At 42.0% G+C, this 6,000-nt stretch overlaps 1 long non-coding RNA gene across 1 annotated transcript in view; it reads right to left on the bottom strand.

Moving 5' to 3' along the window:
- Nucleotides 1–1,069: 1,069 nt before the first annotated feature.
- Nucleotides 1,070–6,000, bottom strand: part of LOC137165352 (uncharacterized) — a 47,579-nt gene continuing 42,648 nt past the window's right edge. The window contains exon 3 of the long non-coding RNA XR_010923343.1: nt 1,070–3,804. This is a non-coding gene — a long non-coding RNA (uncharacterized lncRNA). The remainder of the gene's footprint in view (nt 3,805–6,000) is intronic.

Here is a 6,000-nt window from a genome sequence, read left to right as displayed (position 1 = left end):
TTAGCTGTGGTACCATATTGGATCCAGAGCCAGGGTAGGATCACTAATGCTTTGAAATGCAGCATGTGTCCTCTCCCCTCTCTCCCCTCCCCCCCACAACTAAATTCCCAGGACTGTTTGGTCACTCACCCTAAAACAATCCTAGCATCATGGGCTGTACCTTTGTCCTTTCTTAAAGAGTTAACCTTGAACCAAAGTCAGGATTTTCTCAGACTAAATACAGGCTTCTTATTATATACTGCAAGGCCTTTACTGATAAAAACACTCATGAGAATACACACGTTTTTCATTAGTATGTACAATCATCACATATCGTTCTCCAAAATCTATAGTTCACCCTGCTTTCGATCAGTTCCTACAGTGATGGCAACACCTAGGGTTTATCATCACAGGGGCTGCATCTCCTAGCAGTTTCCAAAGTGTCAAAACTGGAACTGCTGCTAGAACTGCACAAGTGACATAGCCACGCAAAAGTCACATGTGAATTTAAATTCTGCTCATCCACAAACAGGTTCAGCACAGCCAGTGGCAGAGCAAGTTTCGCTCATGTTGCAGGCCCTGATCTGGAGGGACCACTGCTAAGGATGGAAGTGTAGTTCAATGTCCATGCCATTCACTTCCCAGCCACTGTGCTGAACAAAGATGCCAATCAGAACCAGTTGTAATGGTACCTTTTTGAGATGCGGACATCTGTCCTCTAGAAAGTAGATCAGAGATCATTTAAATTACTTCTGACCTGATCATGTCCCATTTCAGTCCCCTGGGCCTTCCAGTCTCCAATCCTTTACCCTAGGTTGCACTTCAAAGGCTTTGACCTTGCAGTCCTTAAACAAATCTCCCACTGAAGTCAAAAGGAGTTTTCCCAGATTAAGGATTATTGCATCAGGAATTTAGCATGAAAAGGAGAGAGTCAAATGCTCAAAATGTGGCATAGAAATACAGTATGTATTTATTTGGGCTCAAATTTTTAAATGGGCTTATAGGAGGTAGGTGCCCAAATCCCACTGAAAATTCACTGGGGGACTGGCACCAGCTCCTTTAGGCTCTTTGAAAAAAACCCAGCCTTATTTGTTAATTGACTGTGATAAGACTTAAGTGATATCATTGCCCCTCTGTTTTACAAGGCACTAACCCAATTAGTGTGCGGACAATCTAGAAGGCCAAAGGGAATTGGATTATGTCTGAGGAAGACAGAGAAGCAATTAAAGTGTTGCAATGGTAGGACAAATTTAATCAACACAGAATGTTTTCATTTGCTCTCACGTCTTGAAAGCAATGTGTCGGAGTCCTCCATTTTATGTCTGGAGATAGTGGGCAGTGGAAACCACTTGTAACATTCAAGCAGTTGATGTCACACCAGTATTTTAACTGTGGATAAGGTTGCCATGGGACCATGGCATGGCATGGTGGGAAACTTTCAGCACATTTGCTTTGGGAACAAGAAAGACTAAGTATCATGCCCCTTTCCATGCCCCCACTGGTTCACTCCTCTTCCCTGGCCATATCCCCTACTCTAGCATCTCAATCCCAGAAGAGGCTGCTCCCAAGATTGAGAAATGAGGCTTTAGTTTTGACCTCAAATGAATTTTTGTGGTTGACAAAGAGCAGTTCTTATCCACAGAAGATTCCTGAATAAATTAATCCAGTAGGGATGATGATTTGACCACAAAATTAAAATGGTGCATCCTGGTGCACATAATATCCCACCTTCTCAGCGTTACCCTGCATTTTATTTTGAACTGGTATGATGTTACAATCATGACAGACTACATTAAAAAGAAAAGCACACCTTAAAGTGACAAACCAAGCTCTTATTTGTCATGCTTCCAAAATTACTCCAAAATTATAATTCATACTCATGAGTTTGTTCAGCTCTACTAAACGTAAAAAGCCTCAAGTGAAAAAAATATACACACAATAGTTACTAGTTTATGGACTTATCTCTCTCTCTTTCTCATGCGAGTGACAGGATGTAGTTTATAGTTCATACCATTTGAGATTAATGTGCATGATGGTGGAAAATGAATTCTTAGTCTAAGAGAACTGCATCTGAAATCATGATGATAATGCTTAATCATGTGTTCTGCAGACTATAGGCCCCATAGCCGTAAGGATGCAACACAGAGTTGGAAAAATGAGATAACTTATGAGTCTGCTAGAGTTTCATTAAAACTCTATATGTTTTGCATTGTCCTTTGTGACTAGGTGAACTCGGAGCTGAGAATATTTAACAACCAGGATAGTTCTGCAATTGCCGAGTTTTTAAAAACAGCTATATTTTAAAATTCAAAACAGAGGTTCTAGCATGGAAGTGATACTATGAATATCTCATTTACAGTCTCAAATGCTCTCTTACACCAATTGGCTTTATTTTAGTGCATGACCGTTACATCAGTAGCAAGCTCAATATTGCTACCAATCTATACTTTCTCAGCACTATAGCAACTATCTACATACGAAAATGCAATTTTCAAACATGGGTGCCTGCCTGGGAAACCCAAATCCTGAATTTGTGTGCTCCCAATGGCACTTTAGGCATATGATGGACTATTTTATGCACCTAGGTGATATTTTTCAAAAGTGCTTAAGTGACTTAGGAGCATATGTCCCATCATGCATTTTAAGAATAAGAGTAATTAATCATTAGAACAATTTACCTAGTGATGTGGTGGATTCTCTGTCACTTGAAGTCTTAAGAGTGGACGTGTGTCTTTCTGAAAGATGTGCTCTAACTCATCCAGAAGTTGTGGGTTTCATTCAGGAATCAACCTATTAAATTATATGGCCTTTGTTGATACAAGTCATGCTGAATGATCCAGATGGGCCCTTCTGCACTTAAATGTTTGAGTCTAAGACTTTCAATGCCAGCTTGAATCGCCAAATGCAGGATTTCAACACTGAGTTAATTAGATGTTTGAAAATTCAGCCATGCTGACACGTATCAGACAAATGACCAGGGTTTTGTAGATGTTTCCTCACATCAGAGTCTAATTTCAAAATCATGCAGTGACCACAAACCCCTTTTGACTAGCCTTCTGGACATGCACGGAGCTTGAGGCTTCAGGCAGTTTGGTGTATTTTAAATACATGGCATATTGGCATTGAGTAGGACTGCAGAGTTCCAGTACGTTCTTCATTCTCACCGCTGTTCGGTAGATCCGGGGGAGTTGGATGGAGACCTCAGCTGTGCGGATGATTTGTAGAATTATATGGCTGGGCACTTACAGAATTTACTCTCCTCCCAAATAGGGATTCAGGAACATTTAAAACCCCACTATTACCTAATATGCGAATTGTTCCCTATTGATCTATCTTGCCTTTCTTTAATAACATGCCCTTTAATAATGCTTGTGCCATGAGAAAAATGTTCCTCAGCGGAGTTGCTCTTCTTGAGTTAAACACAATATAAAACTTTCATTATTATTGCATTGCTTATACATTCCTCGGACACATCAGGTTATTAAATGGCTGCCAACATCCTCTGAGTCTTCAATTCTCTAGTTGCACGCCTCTTTCAGAGTAACTAAGAATTTTAAACGCCGTAAGCAAATGTCACTGAATATTTTCTTCAAGGTCCTCATTCAAAGGCAATCCTCTAGCGTTCCCCTTGGAGGATGGATGCCTTGTAGTTAAGGCAGTAGACTACAACTCAGGAGGCCTGGGTTCAATTCCTGGTTCAGCCAGAGACTTTGGGCAAGTCCTTTCACTCTGTGCCTCAGTTCTCTATCTGTAAAATGGGGATAGCACTCCCCTACCCCACCGGGGTGGCGATTAGCAGGTGTTCAGATACTGTGGTGATGAAGCCTGTATAAAGGAGATTTTGCATAAATTTCAATGGGAAGAAGAACTGGGCAAACCTCTAATTTGAAAACAAATACTACCACCAAATAACCCACACGCTGAAGTAAATCTGAATAAAACTGAAGGCTAAAGACAATTTTTTCTGTTAAATGCCTTCTTCAGAACACGTCCCTATTCCACAATGTTATTTTGGCTCATTTGAGCCCTAAGGGTTTGCATTTTAATGATGACATACTTCACAATTATTTTCATCCCAGTGTTATTGCACTGTTATAATAAGCCTGCCTCCCATTAACAATAGTAAATTTAATGACATTTAATTTCATTTAGAACTATTTCTTGAACCCCCCTCCCCCACCCCAGCCGATGTAACACTCAATACCGCCTGAAATGCACCCAATTTTTGCAACATGAATGGCCACATTAGCCTCTTCTCTGGAGACCACGGGCTATGCCCAGGGCCAGTGTAGGATATCAGTGCTCGCAAACAGCCCTTTGGACTTCAGTGGGAGCTCACCCAGAGTAAAGGGCTACTTGGGGTGGGTAAAGATATTCCAGTCTGACTCCTAATTACCAGCTGCAAACTCCCTTCCTCTGGGAGGGGGATGGAGTGGGGCAAGTTAAAAAAAGGGATATGTTGGAGAGAAAGGGGTTATGGCTAGGGCAGCCGGGCAATGTCCTGACTCAGCACCTCTCCGTATTGGAACACTCCTACTGAGCTCCCACACAGCGGCTCTGGAAATTAAAGCTGCAGGACTCTCCCGGTGAGCCTGGCAGCAGAAGCAGTGCGTGCTTTTCCTCCCATGGTGCACGGGGGCAGCGTCATTTACATCTCTCTGCCAGCGTTAGTGAATTTGGCCCCATCATTTCTAAAAGGCCATAACAATTACTTACACCTGTTCATCTATCAAGAAAGAAACGAAAATTGCTTCTTGTTTGAGAAGACCAGCAGTGAAAATATTTCTCCTCATGCCACAGGTAAAATGAAACACCAGCCACAGGCTACATGCTTATGACTCAAGTGACAGCATTTCACCCTGGGGCTCTGCTTTGAGTTCCTGGTTGTGTATTTATAAAGGGCCATCCTCCCTGCAAGCAGGCAAGCAGAATTATGAAAATACAACATTACAGAATGGTATTCTAGGACTAATGTTTGAAGACCACCACTCTGGTCCTCGTACTGCCTCTAGAAGAGAGCTAGCAAAGGAAATACCTGCTGCCTTCTCCGACCTATCTTCTTGGCCTAAGACCTGCCCTACCTGTAGGTATATCGTGTGTGACTTCATTTTTCAGGCACCTCCTTTTTCATGATTATTATTTCCTGATTCAGATGCACCATTGCAAGATGTCAGGGCTGGTTATGTCCAGATGGCAGGTTACACAATGTAATGTGACAGACTGATATGAATGGCTATGAGGCTTCATCCTAAATATGAACAAAGCCTGGAAAATTTGAGTGCATGAAGTTTGCTACGATCCACTCCTAAGTAGATTCATACTACACCATGGGATCTAGATTAAATATTTGAAATTTTGAAGCAGTTCATAATAAAAGTGTCTGGTAACCTAAATAGAAAGATGGTTAGGCACTTGCAGGAGGATGTATTTCCTGAATGGCAGTGGGTATGAAAATACTAGACCAGCTGATATAGAAAGGCACAGCTTCATTTTCTGCAGTGGAGGATTTGACTCACAGCTGATAGTGCTATGAGAAAAGATCCATACATTAAAATCTTCGTGATTTAATTTATTGTCTCGGGGGCTTCTGTGGAATTGGAAAAAGAGATGGTTGGATGCAATCTCCTGGTTCATCTGGCCATTCTCAGCTCTAGTGCAAGCTTGTCGATTATACCAAGGCCATAATTTTCAAGCTAGATTCCTTAGGTTACAACTCGACTGGGTGATTGTAAAGGTGTTAAAACTATGTCTACACTAGGGGCTATTCAAACACAGTACCTAACCTTCATCCACTGCTGGGGGATCGTCAGCCAAGAAAACCAGTGCAGTCTTCCTGACACAGCCATGTTTGAAGGTAGGCTGAAATGGATCAAGGAAATCTCAAGAGACCAAATGACACTGAAATTGCTTTGCCCCCATCTCCCCAAAGCAAGGAAGACACACTGGTCACTGCTGTGCTCAGCAGCGTCAGTACAGAACTTCCTACGCAATGGATTGTTGGCCCACGAGTGTTCTGGGGCC

The sequence above is a fragment of the Emydura macquarii genome, unplaced genomic scaffold (genome assembly GCF_026122565.2).
Source record: "Emydura macquarii macquarii isolate MOO-44397 ecotype Brisbane River unplaced genomic scaffold, CSIRO-AGI_Emac_v2 contig_2768, whole genome shotgun sequence".
In the NCBI taxonomy this organism is placed as follows: Eukaryota; Metazoa; Chordata; order Testudines; family Chelidae; genus Emydura; species Emydura macquarii.
Note: the sequence above shows the minus strand (reverse complement) of the source record. Positions and strands in the feature narration are given on the sequence as shown.